The 25,381-nt window shown below is 45.4% G+C and overlaps 1 protein-coding gene across 8 annotated transcripts in view; it reads right to left on the reverse strand.

Moving 5' to 3' along the window:
• Positions 1-25,381, reverse strand: part of PITPNM2 (phosphatidylinositol transfer protein membrane associated 2) — a 1,093,290-nt gene that overhangs the window by 707,226 nt on the left and 360,683 nt on the right. For all 8 annotated transcript variants that reach the window (XM_078667590.1, XM_078667587.1, XM_078667588.1 and 5 more), the window contains exon 3: positions 3,759-3,910. The gene's annotated coding sequence lies outside the window, so the exon portion shown is untranslated. The remainder of the gene's footprint in view (positions 1-3,758; positions 3,911-25,381) is intronic.

The raw sequence follows: 25,381 nt of genomic DNA on the forward strand, positions 1-25,381 counted from the left end.
AAGCATTTTCAAATAGACACATAATAAGTAAAAAACCCTTTGATGCATATCACCCTAAATCTGTTACCTGTGCCAGGGTATAAAGAAGTCGAAGATACGTTTTTCATTGTGCCCACTCACTTTCTGCCCATTTTTTGAGTGTATATCATTGTATGAGCGTGAAACGTACTTTACCGAACGAGAAAAGAAGTTTTCTTGCACTTATTAATACGGATATTTGGGCGCGTAAGTCTGACTTACATGCAAACATTCACTTTCACAATTGAGGTTTCAACTGTTTCTGTGTAGCAAAAGACCTCCATTGATGACCACCAAAGTGACTCAGGTTGTGCCTTTCCAAGGAATAAATCTGTCTGTGAGTCTGCCCATGAATGAGGCAGAGGAAGGACTGACAACAGGAAGAGCCTGCTACTGCCTTACCACGCCTGTGATTGACAGCACTGGGTGTTATAAAAGGAGGAGATTGCAACCACACAGACCAAGCCTTGGACCTTCAAGGGTTCATAGTCCACTCATGGTGACTCCTGAAGATACTACTGTAAATGGGCAGAAAACAGGTGACAGCTAGAGTGTGCAGGAGTAAAATGGTGCCACCAAAAGTGTGCGACGTTGTCAACTCTGCAACTTTGTGAAGTTGCAAAATGTGTCAACTGTGCCTGCGGGTCAATCTCACTGCAAAAACAATGTTATGTGGGAGGTTCTGCCCTACTTTTTCTCTATCAGAATTGTTCTACTAAAAAGTAGGTTTTGTAGGCATGTGGAGAGACTTCCGTAGGATGCATTCTGTGCAGTGCATACAAAGTTAGGGTTAGGAAAAGTAAACATGGTGTCTAGAGCAGTTCATGTCATTGAATTCTATGCAAGGGATACAGAGTTATTGTAGGGGAAAGTTAAGGTGGCATCTGGAGAGCACTCCTGGAGATGGGTACAGTCTAGTGAGATAGTGAGAGAGAAGAACTCTGTTTATTTAGACCTTAGTCTTTAAACGATCAGAAAAAATTCATACCCTATACAAAATCAGCTAAGAACAGAGAATACAAACCCTATTAAAATCTAACCGTTCCTTCTATACACTCCACCTTGTTACTTCTATTCGACATTTGATTTCAATACTGAAAAACATTAAAATCTTTAAAAGTTTAAAAACTTATGTACAATCTAAAACAGAGAAACAAATCATTATCCATTTGCTGTAAAATATTGAATCTGTATGCATTTGCGTCACCCCTTATTTATCCTTCCGGTATTCCTAGGTATATATTACAGATTACAGGGAAGGTTTGCTAAACTTACTTGCGGTTTTCCCTTGCCAGAGCATTCACACCTTTCAAATAATACCCAAGAGCAATTGCTATATCTAGATGTTCAATTCTTAATAATAAATCAATTGCTTTTGCTCTTGCTCTAATGTCATACTTTAAAAATAAGGGTCGCAAAAACTGTTTTCTCGATTCTATACTCTTAAAACAATCCAATAGTATGTGCTCTATTCCGCACTTAGTACCTAGCCCACATTTACATATACCATCAGTGTACATCATTTCATTCATCACTCTCCCCTCCATTGGCCAGGGGATTATACCAATTCTCATTTTTAAGATGTCCCACCTAAATCCATGGTTCGGCAAGGCTTCCAGATAAGGATACCCCACATCGGCTTCCCATACCTCTATCATATTATTGACCGATTTTTTATTTCTTACATACATTAGGTCTTGTGTTCTAGAAAGTTCCCTTCCTTGTGCTCTTAAAGAGCTTTTTGTGAAATTAACCTCTAAGGAGTTTTGGGTACCCCTCACCTTTAGGCAGCACATTATCTCCTTTATTTTCTTTTTTGCCTCGGTTGCCCATCTTAGGCTACTTTGTCGGATCTCCTCGCTACACCAATGTGAGACCTTTTGGTCTTCCCCCTCGGATTGGCGTTTCCAAAATCTGTCCACTAGCATTTTGGCCTGGGTATTCCACCCTATCATTCCTGTTTCAAGCCTTATCGCCTGCACCATTGCCGACTTAGGAAGGGACAGAAGCATTTTTAAAGCCTTACTTTCTTCCCGGTCCCAGTCGCCTTTCCCACTAAAGAGGAGTACCTCTGCTCCGTATAATACTTGTGGGGAGACCATGGCTGTAAAGGCTTCCAGCATAGGTTTGTGTGACATATCGCCAACATTTTTATTACATTTTTTCAAACCACAAATAGATGCTGATGCCTTTACATTCTGGTTTTCCATATTTTATTCCATTTTAGGTTTGACTCGAACAGTAGGCCCAGAGATATTTGTATTCTTTTACTATCTCTAGTTTGGTTTTATTCAGATACCAACAGTATCTCTTTGACCCTTTCCCGAAGCACATGACCTTTGTTTTTTCCATGTTTACGGTTAACAGTTTATTCTTGCAGTATTCATTAAAAACATTTAATTTCCTCTGCAACCCTAAGCCAGTCTGGTCAGTAATAACCAAATCATCTGCATACAGCAGGCATGAGATCTTTCTGCCACTCATTCTAGGGCTGGCACTTTTTTCCACTTCCAATACTGCTGGTAAATCTGCTAGGAAGATAGAAAAAAGAAGCGGGGCAAGGACGCAGCCCTGTCTTAACCCATTTCCTATGTCTACCTTCTTTGTGAGTGCCCCCTGGGTGTCTTTTATTACTTGGGCCCAGATAGTGTTAGGAAAAGTAAACATGGTTTCCGGGTAGCAGACCAAGGGAGGGAATCCATTCTGTGGAGTCAATGCACAGATCTTTTCAGGAAACATCAACATGGCGTCTGGAGAGCGCTCCAGGCCAAGAGATGAATTCTGTGCAGCGGACACAAAGATATTGCAAGGAGAAGCAAACATGGCGTCTGGAGTGCACGCCTCAATGGGAATGTGATTATCAGCATGCTTCTACAAAGAGCGCTGAGACGATGAGCCTGCTCCATGCAGCGCTGGGGAAATCGCGAGGTTTGATAAAGAAGGAACTATTTGATGATACAATCAGCTGAGCTGTGGGGAGTTCTCTGCCAACAGAGGGCGGACATTTTTTAACCGGAGTGTGAGGAGTAGGGGACCGTAAAGTCTGAGGTACACGAGCAATGTTAGATGATAAGATTGTGCATCGATCTAAGGGAGCAAAGGAGCTAGGTAGATAATCCAGCAAACAAAGCTCAAGAGAAGGCATTGCTCATGTCAGAAGATAAGAAATGCATGCACAATTCGTATTAAGGGTCATTTCATGCAGTTTTCTTCACTTGTTCGAAACCCCCTCTCTCAAACCCCCACCATCCACTCACTCCATGCGGGACTACAGTTTTACATTTTTAGGTGTGGTGGGAGTAGCTATGACTAGGGCCATTGGCAACATGCTACAATGAACCATGTCTACCCGAAGTATGTGGCAAGAAATACAAAAATTATAAGGTTTACTATGTATTTTAACGCAAATTATGTGGCACGTTCTGTGTTATTATTTTCTAGCAGTTGTGATATTTTAATACCAATATATATTGATAAAAAAAGAAAGCCAATGGTGTAGAAGGTTTAAAGGTTTCTTGAGGATACAAATTATAAACACCTAGCGGATATTGTTCAAACTTTTATTAAACAGCAATTAATCATTTTGTCTTGCATGAAAGCACGGAAACACAATTTCCTCAATATTGTTTACTTTATCCTTGAGTAAAATAGTTCATGAAAACTGATACAATATACAGCTCAGCAGAACATAAACATTCATGGAAATACTTCTTTTGATTAAAACATTTTTTGTCACTTACTTTCTGGTCATGACAGCCATATGTCAAAAACTCCCGTGGTGCTCAATGTCAGGATATTCTGTGTTCACACCTTGGGGCTTTTAGAAATACCCTTTCCATTAAGAAGCAGACACGTCTCAATAGTTGACAGGGTAAGATCCAAGACATCCAACCTTAAAGAGAGATGCAAATAGTTTGAGACTTCTAAATACTTACTGAACACTTACAATAATTAAAGATTTGAGTAGACTATTATGTTAGCATGAATTGGCATAAATTGTGAAAATCATTGTCAATGCAAAGAGTTAATCACTCTTTCTAATTAATTTAAATGTGTAGGACATGTCCTTCAAGCTGTAGATAAAAGCACTTGTCCCAATCCAGCCATTAGGAGTATTAACACCGCCTGAGCATAGTTCACAAACAATTAACAGTCATAAGGTGGTGACATTTTGAAAAGTGTCAGGAGGTGGTTTGAATTTCATTTGCAATGATCTTCGTATTTTTTGATATTTGGAAAACAACTTTTTAGTACTGACATTTGCAGATTAAAGCTGCAGAAATTGAATTATTTAGTAAGTATGACCATGATTAATTAGACAAAACAGTGGCTCCACACCATTTTATTGGCCCTGCTAGAAACATATATACATATTTTATACAGTGATGTTGTCTGTGTGAAGCCTTAACAATGCTCATGTAAATAAGGTGCAAGCCAGATTCATGGAAAGATGTTCAGACTGGGGAATTGCACTACTGTTGTACAACTGCCATTAGGTACTAGCACACACTTGATTAAAGAGACAGCAGAATATAAATCATAGACCACAGGAGATAAAACAAACTGTTATCCAATATCATATATATATATCCGCACACCTTCCTCTCATTAGAGTGCTGCCTCCCTGGATGCAGCACGAGTCCACATGATAATGGCAGGGCTTCTCCCCAACCCGGGCTGGCCGGTCAAATACAAACAACAAGGGCAGCACTCTAATGAGAGGAAGGTGTGCGGAGAAGGAACATGGTGCAGGACGCTGTGATTTGAAGCCTTCCCAAACCCACTGTGGCTTTTATTTTTTGGATCCATTTCGCTGCTGTAAAGGAACTCACTGGAGCAGATAACTATGAACTACTGTGACCAGAATGCCGGAGGGGCGTCAACGCTCGTTCAGTATGACGGAGCAGTTAAAAAGGTACAATGATTAACAACAGCGAACCATTTCTGCCTCTGAAGAAGTGCGCCTTGCGCACGAAACGCGTCAGGCATCTTGAACCTTTGGTGAAAACTCTTGTCCAGCGCTTGCAAAACTTTCTCCAATAAAGCACTATTGAAAACCTACCTGTGAGGCTTCTCTGCATTGGGCAACCCTTGTTGTATATATATATATATATATATATATATATATATATATATATATATATATATATATATATATATATATATATATTCATATCTTCAAACCGCCTGTGAGAAATACTAAACTAATGATCTTGCTGCAGCAAATAAAAAGAACTCTCACATTTATCAATGAACTCTCCAACAACATATTCGCTCAACATGTTAATACCAAAGCCTTTTGCAATGAATTAGCTGCCTTCGTGCTTAATGACATTATTTAAATCTGGCATCCATATAAATCAACCCCTCTGTTCACCTCAACATCGATTGCCCGGAAACAATACACTTTTCATTCTTTTGATCAGTTCTGCAACCTTTCATTAGACTCTTTTCAACAATGAATGAAGATTTGCAGGGGTGGCTCTCACATTGACCCTATTACTATAGTAATACTACATAAGGAAATCCCTGAAATAACACAGGCAGTCTGTCATATTATTAATCTCTCCCTGAGCTCCTGACCTTAAACAGGGAATAGTCAAACCCCATGTTCAAAAAACCCTACCTAAATCCAGAGGCCATAGTGTAGCTGGTTATAGACGTATCACTCTCCTGCCAGAGATAGCACAGATTTTAGCGAGAATGGTGGACAAGCAACTATCATATTTTCTGGAAGAACAACAAACCTTGGTCGATACTCTAGTTGGCTTTTGTTCAAACAGAAGCACTGAGCCCACTGGTAGCAGTCCTAAATGATCTTTGTCTAGCTGCCACCTGTAACAACACTAGTGCCTTGATCGTATTGAATTTGTCTGCAGGTTTTGATATAATCGGCTATAGCGTTAAGACGGCGAGACTTGCTAGATGTGGGATCCAGAGGAATGCTTTATCCCTGTTCACATATTTCTTGAAATGTAAGTCCCAGAGTGTAACACTCAACAAGTATATGTGTCTTTCTACAACAAACACTGGGATTTCTCAGGGATCCATACTCCACCACTATCTGGTTAACATCTTAATTTTACCTCTCCCACAGCTAATCAGAAGTCTGGGATGTCAATTCTACACACATGCAGATGACACCTAAATTATATTTTGTCTAAATGGCCCTAATGTGCATCAGGAAATGCTAGCTGATTGCCTTTGCATCTTAGAAAGATAGCTGGACAACAACTGGCTGAAGATCAGTATGGACAAAATGGGGATCATGGTGGTGGAATATGATCCTTCTGGCCCGGACCATTTTACTAAGGCCATACATACTTGGCCCCTTCTGTTGAAACCATGTACCAAACGTATAAAGGATTCCCAGGTTTCTGCAGTTGTCTTTGCTTGCTCTCTACATCTCCATATGCTGAAATCTTTACCTCCCCTTCTCTCAGAAGAAGGTATAAAAACTGTAGCGATCATCAGCATTAGCTCCAGACACGACTACTGCAACACGCTTTACCTTGGCACCTCTAATCAACAATTACACTGACTTCAAATCATTCAAAATCAAGGTGTGAGAATAATAGTAACGTACACTTCCCGCCACAAGTCACTTAAACCTATTCTATCTAAACTCCACTGGTTTCCCACCCACAAAACCCTCTGTTTGGTACATAAATGTTTGTATAGAGTAGCTCCTGATATCCGTAACACTAAGATAATCAAATACACCCATTTAAGGACCTCCTGCTCAGCTCCCTCACATGTACTTGCCATTCGTTGGTTCAATAAGACTTCGTTCAACAGCAAATCATTCATCAGCCTGGCTCCTCGGCTATGGAACAGTCTGCAGCCTGGGCTGAAATGTATTTCTTTATAGTTCCTTTTTAGAAAAAAACCCTCAAAACCTCTTCCTCTTTTCCCAAGAGCCACAGCCACAGGCATCTGGTTCCTCTTGAAGTTATAGCACCAAGGGACCAAAGGGTGTATGTTTATGTGCTATAAATAATACAACTAAACTAAACCCAATAATATGTCTTATTTAATTCGTAGCCGCTGCATCGAACATCTTCACGGCCTTCCTGCCTCACTTGGAGCTGCTTTTTACTGTCATTAGCCCCTGGTTGGATCTATCCATCCTACACCTGCAAGAATGAATGAATGGCTACACATTTGTATAGCGCATGGCTAAGGCATCCCAGCGCTTCAAAGACCCATTCATTCCGATGATTTAGGAAAACAGAAAGGTTTTAAGCAGCTTCCTGAACCTAAGATGGTTCGCCTCCAATCGAATGGTGTCGGAAGCTTGTTCCAGAGCTTTGCTGCTTGTAGGGAAAAACGCCTGCCGCCCATGCGGGTTCTCTTTATCCTAGGAATCGCCAGTAAGTTCTTATTACTGGATCTTAGGGTTCGGGAGGTTTGGTAAGGGCAAAACATAGGTTGGATCAGGGCGGGACCAGCCTTGATCATGGCTTTATGTACAATGGTCATGGCCTTGAACTCAATCCTCTGTTGAACTGGCAGCCAATGAAGTTGGCGCAGAGCTGGTTTGGCCGAGGTCCTTCGTGGGATGTCTAATAATATCCGTGCCGCACAGTTTTGTACGGTCTGTAAGATCTTGACTGTCCCCTGTGGGGCCCCTAGGTAAACCGCATTGGAGTAGTCAAGGCGTGATAGAATCAAGGCCTGTACTAAAATCCGCCTCGCCTCGAACGGGAGGAGCCTAAGGATTTTCCTGAGTAATCTAATCAAGGCGTAGCAGGTAGCTGCTACCTTCCGGGCTTGCACCAAGAAATTCAGAGCTGGATCGAACCAAACTCCTAAACTCTTAAGACTCTGAAGACTGCACCTTTAAGAAGCCCCAGAAGGTTAGACCCTTGGAAGTCTAGGGTAGCAGCGGGTGAAGGTAGGGAGTCCGGGGTGGATGGTGTGGTGAAGAAACAGACTTTATGCTGGGGTTTAGGAGCAGTTGAGTCCGGTCACCTACACATCCCTCTGCGATCCAGCAGTCCGCTGTCTGCATGCATCACAGTGCTAGTTTAGAATGATCCGCCTGCTTTTTACACCTTTTTAAAGATTAGGTGCTGTAGCAGTGCTTGAAAGGAAGAGTTGAAGGCGCTGCAGAGTATGCGACCTTCCACTCTGAGATGTTTGATCCTGGGCTTTGCTCCTGGATTCCAGCTCTCAGATTGTCAGAGAATGGCTTGATTGAGGTTCCTCAATTGTCTGTAGTAGGGCAGTAGAAGTTGTTTTCTGCATCCGATCTGGGCCTGCCCTCCACAAAGCCTTGTCTTTCGCATGCTCTTGTCTTATCCTAGTCAGACCTCATCTTGCATTAAAAGCTGTACTTGTTAAAGTTGTCAGTGAGTTTTGGAAGGGCATGTTAATTGTGCTACAGTAATCCAGGCATGCTATGATTTGGGTTCCAGTGATCTACACTTAATGACTACTTTGTAAAATTGGGAGTCGCTCTTGGTTCATTCCCTCCAGTCTGAAGACTGGAAGGGTTCAAAGATATGCGCCTGTGAATCCTATTTTAGTCTGATGCGTGCTGGGAACGTGAAAATGGAAGTGACCTATTGTAAGCAGCCGGCTGCTCGAAAGGCACGTAGTGGCTAGCCGTGATGAATAGACAAGTGACAATTCATCTACAAAGTAAGTAATCAGTGACACCAGTGCACACAGAGCGAACCTTGACAAATGCGCCGGTAAGGATCCGAACAACGCGAAAGACTAACCAAAGGATCGTTCGGAACAAATTTGCATCCTACTGTTGCATACTAAGTGATGCCGCTGGTAGTGTGCCACTGCATGCATTAAGAGTTTCTGAGACACAGTTTGAGGGAACTTGTTGTTGCAAGGGCAGGAAAACCTTCTTAACAAGGCATCAGTAACTGATTAAGCCAACCATTTTAGCCATCAAGCCCTCCAAGGTTACATCCTTCTTGTTCGAAATTTCAGAGGCATATTTTCTTGGTCTCCTTTCTGCTCACTCCCCCCAGGCTTCATTTGCTGGCTTTGCAAGACTATCTGAGGGGCTGAATTATTTCAGCCGGTGGAGCCCCCCTGCGGACTTCCCTTACATTACCTCCATGTGGGAGGCAGGATGACAGCCAAACTCAAAAGGGTCGTAAAAGCCTGTTTTCCCCCAATGTGAAAATGTTTGTGTGTATTATTCACGATTTTGCATAATGAGTTACTTGGCAGTGGCAGTTCTGGGGATCTGAGCATTAGTTCTTAAAAGCATACATTTTAAAGCAATCCGCTATAGAGGGGGCAGTACATTATTCATCACGACGCTAGGCAAAGGAGAGCCAAGGACATCTCCAGCTGTAGAGACACCCTCGTTTTTTGTAACATTACAGAGACACAGGGGACTGGTTAGCCGATGAACGTGGCAGTAAGCCAGTGGGATGGGTCTGAAAATTAAATGCTTGCCGCTGAAACATGCAGTGGTCTGTAGATCGCAAGTGTTTATCCCAGCAAGGTTGATAGGACTGTCCCATCTTTTTACGTGCGAAGTTCTCCGCATGACTGTGGAGTATCCCACTTGTAAACTTACTATTAAAATGCAGTTTTGTGAATACTGAGAAAGCGTAAACTTACACAAACGTTTAAGGTTACCTTTGTGAATCAGGCCCTAAATCTCTACGGACTCTGTGGTTTGGTGTTGTGTCGTGTTTCGGTAGAAATAGTACATTGCTGTTAGCAAATACCCTGTTTCTAGTGTCATGTGAACTGTAGTAAGATTATAAAAGCATTGTTAAACTGTTTGCAGGGGATGTATGACGGTACAACGCGTGCTTTTACAACACGTACCGCTACGATGCAGGTTTTACAACGCAAGGCGTTGGGGGGTGCTGGATAGTGAATAGTTTAATTTACTATTCCAACTCCAGTCCCCGTGGATAGTAGGGAAGGTGTTGGATAGTAAATTAAACTATTACTTATCCTAGAGCGCCCTCCAGCGAAAGTCGTTGTAATGACTTTCGTTGTTCAACCTGCGTCGTAACGGTACTTCGTTGTAAAAGTTCAGCTGTAAAGGACGTTCCCCGTTTGCAGGCGTAGGTCATACGTGCCAGTAGTAGACTTGTATTTTCAGCCATTGCAGGGAATCTGAAAGCTCCTAGAAGCAGCATTATACAGCCTCCAGGTGCTCAGACAATATCTAAATTTAGCCTGTCAGACTCTCCACCTACTCAGACTCAGATGCATCACCCATTGCTGAATAAATGATGTCATGGAGGGGTCGACACACAACACAGGGACTCCAGACGAGAGCCACCTTCCTAGAGCCATACTGCAGTGACAGAGTTATCCTTTACTCAGCATACTCCCCCATTTCTTCCATCAGGGTAACACTCCCCTTTGAACTGACACATTTCAAGCTCTCCACATTCAAACCTCTTGGGAATTCTGACCAATCAGATGCCCTCTGCTGATGGACAGACCTCGCTGGCCAATCACACACAGCCAAAGCGCTTCTTTCGTAACACAACATAGATGCACATCGAAGCGAAGAGCTGCAGGTCTATATATACATTTAATACTTTCTTCCACATAAACTGAAGCACGCACCTTCCTCACTAAGCCTCTGCTTTCCTTTCATGAGAGTGGCCTATATAGCTTACTCGGGAACGCCATAGATTGTGAGCTTTCAGTTGAAGTGTAAGGAATTCAGTGCTTAATTTGTGCCGGTTGTTGCAGGTGGCGAGCACCAGCACTCATTTTTGGGGACCGGGACCTATTTTTCATCATCAGACTTTGACGCAGCAAGAAAGAGGAATGCAGAAGATGGAGAAAAAGATAAACAGGAAACCAGTGACCAAGGTGGTGGAAGAAAGAGGCAGGAAGTGGGGATCAAGACCAGGCGGCCTTGGGAGTCAGTAAACCCAGCATTCCGCAGAACCGGATGTGGGCTCATAAGAAGAACATGGGCATTTCCACGTATTATTCTTTTTTTTCCCAACAAGTTAAGCATTAAGCACGTCATGATAATACCAATAAACATCCGGAAGATAGAAATGAACATTGAAACGGGTGAGTAAATACTAACATTTAAAATAATCCTTATTTCCAAAAATTACTTTGGAAATCCGCTATTGCGGATTGGCACTTCAAAATCAATATACTGAGAACTGGCTGATAATACTTTCCTAAATTTTAACACAGAACCTTCTAGAAAGCATGTAAATTACATCATCTTTTGGTTCCGACAGCCGCCTCATTAGGGACTTTGTGACACGTATTACGTCGAATGATGGTCCCTATACATGTATTTCCACCGACGGACGGCGCACCCATTCAAGGCAAAAACAGACAAGCAGGGGCCGAATCGCTGCTATTTTTAGACGCCGTTCTCTACGTATTAGATTTCACGAATTATATATTTCTCTCTTTAGTAATTTAATACCTAATCTCTCAAGCATGTTTATTCAGCTCCGAGGATTAATTTATTACAGAATGAATGCATTACTCCCCCCGTCAGCATAATCTAGGCATTAGCAGGCTAAAGCCAGGCCTTCTTTTCATCGGCGCTGTAATTAAAAGCGGGGCGGGAGTGGACTTTGGGACAGTCAGGAGCGCGGGTATTACAAAAAAAAAAATAACTACGCAAATGGAAACAGAAAACTGACCACAATAATAGAAGGATCGCAGGGGGAGCTTTAAACTCAGAAATAACGCAGAAAAAAACGACGACACAAGTCAAGGCTTGCTTTCGTAAATAGAAACGTCCAACTTGTACTGTGAAACAAGCACTGGCAAGACCAATGAGTCTGGCTTTGGCTACCGGTCTATTAGCTGTAGCAGTGCTTGTTTTATGAGGAGTTTTGTAAAATCGGCATTGTTGGATGAGCTCCAAGCCTCTTGCTAATACATAAAGAATCAGTGGCGATAAGAAACACATCTTTATGGCTTCAAAAACATACCCATTGCCCTGTCTATGACGGTGCTCCTTGTGAAAGGGAAGAATGCTGTCACTCACAGAGAAGTTAGCCAATGGCTGTAGAGGGCTGAGCCATTGCGCCATGCAATGTTGTAATAAGCAGAAGTAAAATCTGAATGAAACTATAACAGGCCAATGGATGAAGAGAGCAGGATGAAAGTAAGTACATTTTATATATAATTTTAGTAAAATCAAAAGGTCTTTGAGAAAGGCAGACCTAACAACCAGCAAAAAAAGAAACTTTGAAAAATTAAAAAGGAACAGTGCCTTTTATAGTTAATAAAGTGACGTTGATTGATTTCACCAACCCCGATCCTCGGAGTCCTAGCACGCTGCCCCCGAGGTTGGAACATCCTTGAACCTAGACGGAGAGTTGGCAGTTGTGTGGGACGTTGTGTCAGCATCCTTCTTTAATTGGAAATATTCTGGGTGACCTCTGACATTTGACCCTATTCCAAATGCCCTTTTGTTTGTCAGTAAGGAGCCTGGATGTTCTTATGGGTTATATAAACCATGTACGCTCATCCCAACTTTAGCATCGAAGATGCCACCTTGATGGTCGTCCTTCTCAACATCGTGTGGTGAACGCTTTTATCGCCTCATGTCTGGATTTTGGGGACCACATTTACTTGGGACTCTGGACCAAGTTGATAAGCCACCAACAATGGATACAGGATAACGTCACTTGTGTACAACTGTCACGTACCAAGCTTGATCATGTCTCCCCCATTCTGCATAAGCTTCATAGATTCTGCGGCACAGAGGGGTCATTAAGTAGGAGGTGGCCGTCAGATAGCCATCAATGATCACAGGCCCAGGGAAGGCGCCCTAGGGACACCTTGGTGTGTCTGACGAGTTAAGAAAGAATCAACCCAGGATTATCTCCGACTTGGAACCTGTCCAAAGACAGTCAAATGTCTCAGGGTGTGGAATGGGTCTAGCGCGGCTCCCATCCCTGTGTATCCCGATCACGTGTCAAATGAATCCTAGTGGGTCAAACTGCTGCACAACTAGCCTCGGTCCTTTGTCCTGAGGACATGCGGCTCTTAATAACAAAAAATAATCCTCCAAATAGGAAACAGTTTATCTTGAATGAAAACCGTGTTTGCATTGTAGACATGAGTGAGGCACGTGCTCAGTAAAGGGAACCAGAAATCCAAAATGCTCAGAAATGCTGATGCTGGTTCTGTTACACTTAGGCCCTCGTAACCATCGGCGTAATTTCATCTGGGGTGATCACTCTATGTGGGATTATTCAACAAGCATGTATAAATGTCTCCGGGCTTGGAATGATTGGGTTTGCAAACTCTGGACCTTATAATTGTGGGCTTGGAGACACAGACCTGTCGTCACTGCTGCAGGGGCTGTGGGCAGTTCAACAAAATGGACCCAACGCATGCTCAGCATGGGGGGGGGACAGAATATGCACCCACTCACAGGATTAAGCTCATCCTGGCCCCACCAAACTCCCTTCACCCATACCCTGACAGAGTGTTTTCCTGGTACTTTTTGCCGGCACAGAGCAGGGCCGTCTTTAGCACTGGTGGTGCCCTGTGCAACTATTTTTTTGGGCGCCCCCCACAGACTCCCTCACTACCACCCTTTAACAGTACCCCCTCAAGTCTCAATAACCACTCTCTCTCAGATGTATTTAATTAGTTATATAGTACCACCTATACCAGCGTAGGGTGTCAAAGCACTTTACATCACACACACATTACACAGAGAGAACCAATCATATGTGTGTAAATTAGTGTATAGCAAATGTTACATAAGTCAGAAGACTACATGGTGAGTCACATGACATAAATACTGGTAGACAGTATAGTTTAAGAGAGCTTAGTCTGGAAAAGCATAGACTCAGACTTTAAAACATAACCCCATTTAATAGCAAGGATAGTTTTTTTTTACCGAAATGAACCCTTTTGAAAACATTAGAATAATGAAAGACAGAGGAAAACATATTTAATGCTCAAATCTATACCTTACAGTTTGCATGCAGCTCTTTGATGACAGTTATTAGTTCACTGTTCCATGTTAGGATTTTAACATCTAAACTGCTTGTAAGACAAGTATCTCTCTGACAAAAGCACTGACCTATTTCAACTATATGCACGTTGTGATCTGCATGGTACACATTCTTTGCGGCAGACACATTAGCTCTCTGTGCTACCATAAAATTAGTTAAAACTTCCACTTGACAAAACTCCTTCTCTCTCTAGAAGAACATTAAGCACTGTGTTATCTTGACATTTATATTTTTGTATGAAAATTGTCGAGGCCAGCAATGCAGCAGCAGGTGCTTTTAAAGCCATAAAATACTTCCAAACGAGGCGCCTGCTGAAAGAGTCAGCACCTGGTGCGGTGGCACCGGTCGCACCACCCTAGAGCCGGCCCTGGCACAGAGTAGGTGTAAAATGTATGCAGTCTTCTCCCTGGAATCGGGTAAAACACACACTAACCGCTTCCGCGCTACCGCGAATTCCCTCTGTACGCTGGAATTTCAAAAATGCGCGGTTTATGACAAAGCCAGCTCACCATCCGCGTAGCGCAGGTAACGCCCATGACGAGCTGGCTTTGTCATTAGCGCGGAAGGGGCTAAAGCACCCAGTATCAAGGGGTCAGGTTAGTCAATCCCAGGGCTTCAAGTGGACCTTAGACCCGGCAGTAATTAAAAAACACAACTTTGAAATAGAGGCCTATCAGGCTCAAAGACTGGAGGCACATAAGAGAAACAGGATGGGAGAAAACATGGAAGAAGAGGGAAAAGAACATGGAAGAAGAGCTGACCAACAGGAAAGAAGGATGGGCAAGAGAAGGGAGAAGAGGACAAGACCTGGGAGAAGTGATGATGGATGGGCAGGAGCCGTGGAAGAAGAGGGGTGAGAAGAGGAGACGGGGGTTACAGAAAAGAGATGCAGGGTTAGAAGAGTGGGAGACAAACATGAAGATGCGACAAGAGACGGAAGAAGAAAAGGGTAGAAAAAAGAGAGTGAGGGTGACAGAAGAGGAAATAGCAGAGTTGATGAAAAGAAAGCAACTAGATGAGAGATGGCTTCCCATCCGGTCTATAATGCACTGACATTTAAACTCGTAGACATCGAGGTTAATAAATAAACAATGTTTCACGAGAGGTCAAGATCCCCGGATGTGGGCCACTTCTTTTGGGGTGCCACGGCCTATTTTTGATCTCGATCCAGCCCTGAATTACCTCGCCCCACTGCAGAGAACAAGAACATCGTGGGTCACTACGCCCCACAAGATACACTGCAGACAGATCTTCAGTTAAGGGATTTCAGAGCACTTTTCAGACCATAGAACTCCAATACTTAAACGATGCTCACAACTATTCTTAAACTTGCTAATGCGTTTTTGTTTATTTTGAATAACTCTCTGGGTCCCTTTCTACAACCGCTGCGCTCAGAATGTACCCTGGGGCGTAGCTTCCACTAGTGCAGCAGGTGCAGTGGCACCGAGGCTAGAGACTTGAGGAGGGGGAACATCCTTTACAACGCAACTTTTACCACACACTACCATTACGACACAACTTTTACAACGCAAGTTATTACAATGCATTGCGCTGGGGGGCGCTCTAGCATAGGGAATAGTTTAATTTACTATCCAACACCTTCCCTACTATCCACGGGGACTGGAGTTGGAATAGTAAATTAAACTATTCACTATCCAGCGCCCCCCCAACGCAAGTCATTGTAACGACTTGCGTTGTAAAACCTGCGTTGTAAAGGCATGCGTGGTAAAAGTATGCGTTGTAACGTCATACATCCCTTGAGGAGCCAACCAAATCCTGATTATTGCTATAATTTACTATTCGAACAGCAAACCTCAGCCAAAATGCAGCCATTTTCTTTGTTGCAATAGGGCCTCTGTCACTGAATGTAACTAATAAATCTGATTGGCTGCTTAGTTTTTACATAGTTCTAAGACTTAAAATAATAGACGACAGGAGCACTCCACAGGGCAGCTCACCTAGCTCCTGGAGCATGGATGCTTTACTGTGTCCTTCCACTGATCGCTTTGTTAGAAAGCACATAGGGGGCGATAACTAATTTGGCGGTCCGTACGACTGCCAAACCCGCGGCGCGCGCCGGCTACCATCATACCAGCGGTCAGAATGCCCGATTTTGAGTTTGGCATTCGGAGCGCCGCAGACCCGCTACGAACACCGGGGAACCAGTAATATGCTGGAGGTGCCATTGCGGCACTGCCAAGCATATTCTTGTTTCCTCACAGCCTTTTTTTTTTATGGCAGTGAGCCTACCAAGAAAAGGCTTGCAGTGAGGGAACCAAGGCGGTGCCTCAGACCATGGAGATGCATGCAGGGGGGCACATGTTGTGCCGCCCTGTGAGCATGCACCCCCTTTCCTGCACGGCATGGACTGCAGAGTAAATACTGTGCAGGAACGGGCTTTGGCACTCCCATTGCAGTGCCTTTTTTTTAAGGCACTGCCGTGGGACCACCCGCCACACAATGAGAAAACTGATAATCTGGAAGGCGACCGGCAGTGGATTTGGCGTTGTGGGAGCGGGGTGGGGGACCCACTCCCACACCACCAAAGTCATAATCTGGACCATACTCCTTATACATCAACCAGGCGCATTCGTTAAACACTGGACGGCCACAGCCCGCTTCGTCTTCGTTGGTCCGGGTTCCCTGGGCAAGGCTCCATTGACTAGATATAAGCACAGACGGGGGTTGCTCGACTGTCTCCCAGGTTGTACCTTGAGATGGACAGATCTGTAAAATATCTGGGAGGCCCTCCAAACACCTGGAGTAAATTTACAAAATTATTTGGCAGATTTTGTTGGCAGGAGCGTGAGACTTTAGCTTTTATTTGAAAACCTTTTGCCTGTTCAAGAAAGAACCTTTGCAGTTTGACATTAAACCGATTTCTGCTTACATCCTGATGATCTTGCGCGATACAGATGACTGTCTGGGCTTTTACGTGACGTCACTTCCGCACGGAGTAAGTAAACCAAGGGCGCCTGGCGTTCTGCTGTCTGACAGAGGGCTCTGGCCTTCCGTAAAACAATAAACGTATATTGAGGCATTTCCCTTTCTATGACAGGAATGAGAAGGACTTCTGAGGCTGTGCACAGCAATACTAATACTAGTGACTGCATATAGCACTCGTTAGACTCAATTATAAATACAGAGGGCCCGATTCACAGAACTAACTTAAGACAAAATCCTAAACTTACTACCATTTTGGTATTCACATAAGGCACTTACTCATTTTGGTATTCACAGAAGGCACTTACTCATTTCGGTATTCACAGAAGTTAGGACTCCTAAATGCCTTCTGTGAATACCGAAAGTCTTAAAGTTAGGATTTTTCTCAGTTTGGGAGTCCTAAAGTTAGAAGTCCTAACTTTACTATTCCTAAACTGAGAAAAATCCTAACTTTAAGACTTTTGGTATTCACAGAAGACATTTAGGAGTCCTAAAGTAGTCCTAACTTTAAGACTTTCGGTATTCACAGAAGGCATTTAGGAGTCCTAAAGTTAGGAGTCCTAACTTTACTACTCCTAAACTGAGAAAAAACCTAACTTTATGATTTTCGGTATTCACAGAAGGCATTTAGGAGTCCTAAAGTTTGGAGTCCTAACTTTACAACTCCTAAACTGAGAAAAATTCTAACTTTAAGACTTTCGGTATTCACAGAAGGCATTTAGGAGTCCTAAAGTTAGGAGTCCTAACTTTACTACCCCTAAACTGAGAAAAATCCTAACTTTAAGACTTTCGGTTTTCACAGAAGGCATTTAGGAGTCCTAAAGTTAGGACTCCTAGCTGCTGTGAATACCGAAATGAGTAAGTGACTTCTGTGAATACCAAAATGAGTAAGTGCCTTCTGTGAATACCAAAATGGTAGTAAGTTTAGGATTTTGTCTTAAGTTAGTTCTGTGAATCGGGCTCACAGTTCAATGGCACTCATTTAACTGACCTCATGCAGGAACCTAATATACCTTTCTGAGACCCTGGCATTCACAGTGGCTACGTCATGTTCACACACATCTTCTGCGACACAGGCCCTGTTTCCAGGCCTCTCTATGTTGTTTGGAGATACCAAGTAGCTGTGTACAAAATCCACAAAATGTGCATTTACATATTTCCATAAATTCTGGAAAAACTGTGCGTAATTACACAAAATGCAAACCCAGCACTATACTTTAATGCAAAATGCCTCCGTGCATTCATTTTTGGATGCAAGGATGCATTCTACTCTAAAAATAATAGTGCGAAAAAACAAGCACACAAACATCAGCCACTCGTGGTCTGACATTCGTATGCTTCCTGTGCACTCGCAAAATGACCGAATGATGCAAGATTATACCCTTATAACACAGATTTTGCCCGGGTATAATACTTGGCATTGACACTCTGAGGCAGCTGTATTAACTCATTTTATCGAAGCATTCATTGTTCTCCACTGCACAGTCTCACCAGAACACTGAGCAGCTAAATTCAGGAAGTTCAGCCAGAGGTCCCGTCAGTGGAGCAGCTGCTGAGATTTCCACACATTCAGGTCAGGATGTGGTGGAAGTTACAACTCAATCTTCTGTTACATAACCTTTCAAACTCATGTTGGAGATGTGCATAGCCCCCCCCCTCCCCGGGGGTTGGGGGTGCCGCCGAGCTCTTTGCCAGGGCCAGTTTTCGGCCGATTTTGTTACAGTGCCGATTTTAGCAGTTATGCTGCAAAAACGGCCCTGTGGCAAAATCGGCCCCAGGGGCCCAAAACCGGCCCCCACCCGTGCGGCGCACCGGGGGATTGCCCGGTGCCTGCTACGGCCAGTCCGGGCCTGACTGAAAAGTGGCATGAGGCATCAGACAGAGGAAAAGTAGCCAAAGACGTAAAACCTAGCATTGGCAAAGCTAACAGTTCTCGTCTTTTCGACCTTTTGGCTTTCTCAATAGTTTTTATAGATGCTCTCATGCATCTGACAAAGAAACGCTTTTTACAGATGCTATGCAGCATCAGCAAAAAGAAAAATTAGCGATTTGTTGTATTCGTGCATGCGTCATCAAGCATAAGAGCTTACAAGACTTGATGCTGCGGCAATCCAGCATGATGACGCATGCGCGCAAATGCATCACTATGTTTGCAGGAGCATAAGCCATGACAAGGCCCAGTTCGGTTCACTTTTTTATTTACAATTCTAACATGGTAGATGCCAATTTTGGAGGGGTAAATACAATTTTTAAAAAATGAAACAAATGTACGATTGCAAAATGAATAGAAAAACAAAATGCGGCTGACCACGGTTCAGCACCTCACTTCCTAAATTGGAAAAAACAATTAAAGAGTCTGTGCAACAGCTTCCGGAGCTCACCACACTTCACTCCACTGGAAACCAGATAAGTAAGTTCATAAAGAAGAGGAAGGTGCACCAGAGTGAAGTTAGTGAGCTTTAAATGTATCCAAAAAATATATCCTTTATTGTAGCAGTAGTTTAAAATTGGGCATCAGCCAACGCGTTTCGTTCCGAATGGAACTTCGTCAGGGCTCAAATTTCTTAGTCTTGGTCCGATTAGTTTGTATACGTGGGTCAATAATTCCCAAAGCTCAATCAAAGTAGGTAGAAGCCTAAGTTCGCAAGTAACAAATACTGTCGGACTATTCAGTTCCAAGGTCCCACAGTCCTCCAAACAAAAAATGATTGCCCAAAATGCTAGCCCAGATCCTCCATATCCACAAAGAAGCTGAGTCACAAAGGATAATCCCTTTCAATATTATAGAGTCCAAAGGCCAGTGTCGCAGCCAATAATCCTGGGTAATGTAGATGCTCTCAGACTCGGATAAAGGCAGGTGTGCTGTTTTCCTCAATATGATTATAATAACTAAGATACATCTTTGTTTAGTGGCAGCTGCTGCTAAGGCACTCTTACTGTATTATTAAAGAGCTCAATACTGCATTATTCTACCAGATTCCATTGCCTAACTTTGAACACGTTCATTTATAAATCTCTAAAAATGTGGGCTCTGGGGAACTTCTTGTTTTTTTTGCAATTGCAATTCATAAAACCCTAAAGTCTCCCTGAAATATTCCAAAGACAAACATGCCAGCGAGGCTACTGGATAACCTATCTGGCGATTACTCGCACCTTATAAATCCTGATTGATTGATTGATTGAGTGAAAGCATGCCTACTGTACTTTATTTCTTGAAATATTAACAATATGTTTTCATCAGCGTTTGTATTGCTCTTCTTAGATGTTGGTTTTAGTCCTTATCCTGAGCTATCTGCACTTGGGATGCGTAGGGACTATTTTAGGGGGATAGACGATCATCTCTGTTGTCGTGCGCCTGGACCTGACCACCATCTTGGTGATGATAAAGTTTCACTTTGCAACATCTGAGATGTCACCCTAAAGGACCATTGGGTGGGACTCTCAAAGATGCAAAAGCAGCACAATGAGGAGCCGCCTAGATCTACATCAATGACCACGAGCAACAAATCACTTCTTCTGTTTTACGGTTTACTCAAATTTCAAGGAAACTGTTCATGCAAAACAACCAGAAATCAAGCACGTAACATGTAAATGGGTATGAAAATAGGTATGAAAGTGATGAAAATAGATCGAAAGAATTATTTATATTTCATTCATTCATTCATTCATGTCTGTTTTTGTGACAGTTGTACCTATGGAGAATCACGTTAGCATTTATTCAATTTATATTTCCTGTTTTATCACAATTTCCAAGTAGGGCCAACTGTATTCCTAATTAACTCTGCAACACAAGTTAAATATTTGTCGAAGTAATGCAGCTCCACAAGTTAGGATGCTGTCCTCATTCGGCCTTTTGAAGTTTCTGTAGGCCCAACAGGCACACTACCGATTTCAGTAGTAGGCACAACTGTAAGTAGGCACACACTATACGTATGGAGTGCAAACCTTCACTGTGCCGAGTCAGACACACTCCAATTAGTACTAGAATTTATTTGCATCTCTAGACACACACACATAACCACCTGGCCAATTTAAAGACCTATACTCCTAAATTTGCAAATTTATGGGATTTAACTGGGAAAAACGAAATGGTTTGCCATTGTGCTCTGTCAAGAACTATGAAGATTCCTAAACGCTGGGTCTCCTACCCTGTATTTTGAACTATTTGTCCTATTGGTTGGTGTACTGTACTGTCATTTCATCAGTAAAGTTTAACAAGCATTTACAATGCAATGGTTTTGCCTTTGTTAAAGTTAGAGCTATTGGCATTGCTCTTGACATTATTTTTATTTATGTGTTTTTTAACATAAATAAATGGCAATCAATCAATCAATGACATTTGTAGAGCGCACTACTCACCCGGAGGGTCTCAAGGCGCTTGGGGGGGGGGGGGGTTGCTACTGCTCGAACAGCCAGGTCTTGAGCTTCTTCCTGAAGGAGAGGTGGTCTTGGGTCAGGCGCAGGTCGGGAGGGAGGGAGTTCCAGGTCTTAGCGGCCAGGTAGGAGAAGGACCTTCCTCCTGTTGTCGCTCTTCGGATGCGGGGGACGGCGGCGATGGCGTGGTTGGTCGATCGGAGGTGGCGTTTGGGAGCGTAGAAGTTGAGGCGGTTGTTGAGGTAACTCGGGCCTTGGTCGTGTAGGGCTTTGTGTGCGTGGGTGAGGAGACGGAAGGTGATTCTCTTGTTGACGGGGAGCCAGTGCAGGTCTCTCAGACGTCCGGAGATGTGGCTGCGTCGGGGGATGTCGAGGATGAGTCTGGCTGAGGCGTTCTGGATCCGCTGGAGTCTCTTCTGGAGCTTGGCGGTGGTTCCGGCGTAGAGGGCGTTGCCGTAGTCCAGTCGGCTGGTGACGAGGGCCTGAGTGACCGTCTTCCTGGTCTCGGTGGGGATCCACCTGAAGATCTTCCGTAGCATGCGCAGGATGTTAAAACAGGACGCGGAGACGGCGTTGACTTGTCTGGTCATGGAGAGGGAGGAGTCCAGGATGAAGCCCAGGTTGCGTGCGTCGTCTGTCGGTTTGGGTGCGGTGCCCAGAGCGGGGGGCCACCAGGAGTCGTCCCAGGCGGAGGGCGAGGAGCCCAGGATGAGGACTTCCGTTTTGTCTGAGTTCAGTTTCAGGCGGCTGGTCGTCATCCACTCGGATACGTCTTTCATCCCTTCGTGAAGGTCGGCTCTGGCGGTGGCGGGGTTGTTGGTCAGGGAGAGGATCAGCTGGGTGTCGTCAGCGTAGGAGATGATGTTGAGGTTGTGTTGGCGTGCGATGGCCGCGAGGGGGCTCATGTAGACGTTGAAGAGGGTGGGGCTCAGCGAGGATCCTTGAGGGAGGCCGCAGGTGACTTCGGTGGCCTCTCACTTGTACGGTGGTAGACGGACTCTCTGTGTTCTTCCGTCGAGGAAGGAGATGATCCATTCCAGTGCCTTCTCCTGGATTCCGACGTTGCTGAGGCGCTGCACTAGGGTGCGGTGGCAGACAGTGTCGAATGCCGCGGAGAGGTCTAGGAGGATGAGGGCCGCTGTTTCTCCGTTGTCCATCAGGGCTCGGATGTCATCGGTGGCGGCGATGAGGGCGGTCTCGGTGCTGTGGTTGGCACGGAAGCCAGACTGTGAGGGGTCGAGGGATCCATTCGTCTCGAGGAAGGCGGCCAGCTGCTTGTTGACGGTCTTCTCGATGACTTTGGCTGGAAACGGGAGGAGCGAGATGGGGCGGTAATTCTTGAGTTCGGTGGGGTCCGCTGTAGGTTTCTTGAGTAGGGCGCTGAGTTCGGCGTGCTTCCAGCTCTCCGGGAAGGTGGCGGTGTCGAAGGAGGTGTTGATGATGTCCCGCAGGTGGGGTGCGATGACAGCATCGGCCTTGTTGAAGACGTGGTGAGGGCAGGGGTCGGTTGGAGATCCGGAGTGGATGGAGTTCATCATGCGGACGGTGTCTTCGGTGCTGATCGGAGTCCAGGCGCGGAGGGTGGTGGTGGGGGGCGGTGGTTCGGTCGTGGCGTGCGTCGGTTGAGTGCTGAAGCTGTTGTGTATGTCCGCGATCTTGTTGTGGAAGTAGGAGGCGAGGGAGTTGCAGAGGCCTTGCGATGGGGTGATGTCGTTGTTTCCGGCGTTGGCATTGTCATTTACAATTTATCTCTCGCAAATGACACCCACAGAGCCCCACACACACACCCACACAGAGCCCCCCACACACACAGCCACACAGAGCCCCCCACACACACAGCCACACAAAGCCCCCCACACACACAGCCACACAAAGCTCCCCACACACACAGCCACACAGAGCCCTCCACACACCCACACAGAGCCTTCCACACACACCCACACAGCACAAGCAGGCAACAGGGGCACACGGAGGCACAAGCAGGCAACAGGGGCACATGGAGGCACAAGCAGGCAACAGGGGCACACGGAGGCACAAGCAGGCAACAGGGACACACGGAGGCACAAGCAGGCAACAGGGGCACACGGAGGCACACGCAGGCAACAGGGGCACACGGAGGCACACGTAGGCAACAGGGGCACACGGAGGCACAAGCAGGCAACAGGGGCACACAGAGGCACAAGCAGGCAACAGGGGCACGAAAACTGAGGCACAAGCAGGCAACAGGGGCACGAAAACTGAGGCACAAGCAGGCGACAGGGGCACACGGAGGCACAAGCAGGCAACAGGGGCACACGGAGGCACAAGCAGGCAACAGGGGCACACGCAGGCACAAGCAGGCAACAGGGGCACATGGAGGCACAAGCAGGCAACAGGGGCACACAGAGGCACAAGCAGGCAACAGGGGCACACGGAGGCACAAGCAGGCAACATGGTCATGAAAACAAGCACAAGCAGGCAAAAGGGTCACAAGCATGAATTGTAATTTAGACGGGGCTGAAGTGGAGAACGGTCAGTAGGGAAGTAGTGCGGCTGGTGCAGTGGTACCAGGCCGAAAGGTGAGAGGGGCTGTCTGCACCCCAGTTTGGACAGTTTCCACTACCTAACAGGGATTGGTGGGAGGGGGGCGTACTTCTTGCTTGCTTGCTTTAGGGCTGTTACTTCGGGGACGCAGTGCACGCTGCTGCCTGCTGCCGCTGGGACACAACAACAGGCAGGGAGAGGACAGGCTAGGAGAGGGCAGGGAGGGGACAGGCTGGGAGAGGGCAGGCTGGGAGAGGGCAGGCTGGGAGAGGGCAGGCTGGGAGAGGGCAGGGAGGGGACAGTCTGGGAGAGGGCAGGTTGAGAGAGGGCAGGTTGAGAGAGGGCAGGTTGGGAGAGGGCAGGTTGGGAGAGGGCAGGTTTGGAGAGGGCAGGCTGGAAGTGGACAGGCTGGAAGTGGACAGGCTGGAAGTGGAAAGGCTGGGAGAGGACAGGCTGGGAAAGGGCAGGCTGGAAGTGGACAGGCTGGGAGAGGACAGGCTGAGAAAGGGCAGGGAGGGGACAGGCTGCTTATATTGATTTTCTGCCACTTCGGTGACCTGCAGATCCACCCGAAGTGTGGCCCCTTGCAGAATTGCTTTAGTTAGAGCCACAAGGCTGAAGAGAGAAAAAAAAGGAGGGGGTTGGTTGCGGGGCTTAAGCTGTGTGCTGCTGGGCGCCGAACCCCCTGCCTGACGTGCTGGGGGGGGGGGATATGCAGGGAGGGAGAGAGATCGATAGATACATTTATCTGCTTAAACTGCCTTTTTATATATGTTTTACTATAATAATGCCAACATTTTCACAATCTCTTTCTCACTCGATCTTGTTCATCTGCGTGCTTCATGGTTGCCATGCCTCACAAGTGTACCCCATAGTTAGTCTATTATGTATTATTAAATGATTACTGGGACACTGCTCGGACGCCCGGATGAGTTATCAAGGGAAGTAGCATAGACAGTGAGGTCAACAGAGCATTGGCAGGTTTAATAAAACAGACCTTTTTGCCGAATGCTGCATACTGTTTAAACTTGTCATGTAAAACAAGGTGAGAGTGTGGTGAAAGGGAAGAGTGAGTGACGGGATGAGAGTATGAGCAGAAGAGAGAGAGTCAGTGAGAGAAGGAGAGTGTGGTGAAAGGGAAGAGTGAGTGACGGGATGAGAGTATGAGCAGAAGAGAGAGTCAGTGAGAGAAGGAGAGTGTGGTGAAAGGGAAGAGTGAGTGACGGGATGAGAGTATGAGCAGAAGAGAGAGAGGCAGTGAGAGAAGGAGAGTGTGGTGAAAGGGAAGAGTGAGTGACGGGATGAGAGTATGAGCAGAAGAGAGAGAGGCAGTGAGAGAAGGAGAGTGTGGTGAAAGGGAAGAGTGAGTGACGGGATGAGAGTATGAGCAGAAGAGAGAGAGTCAGTGAGAGAAGGAGAGTGTGGTGAAAGGGAAGAGTGAGTGACGGGCTGCCGAAGATCACACGCGGTCCCTCGCCTCTTGATTGGTTTCCCTGTGGCTCACATTACCCAGCGCAGGGCTGCTCCCCAGTGTGAGGGATCGCGGATTGCAGTGG

The sequence above is a fragment of the Lissotriton helveticus genome, chromosome 11, assembly GCF_964261635.1.
Source record: "Lissotriton helveticus chromosome 11, aLisHel1.1, whole genome shotgun sequence".
Classification (NCBI taxonomy): domain Eukaryota; kingdom Metazoa; phylum Chordata; class Amphibia; order Caudata; family Salamandridae; genus Lissotriton; species Lissotriton helveticus.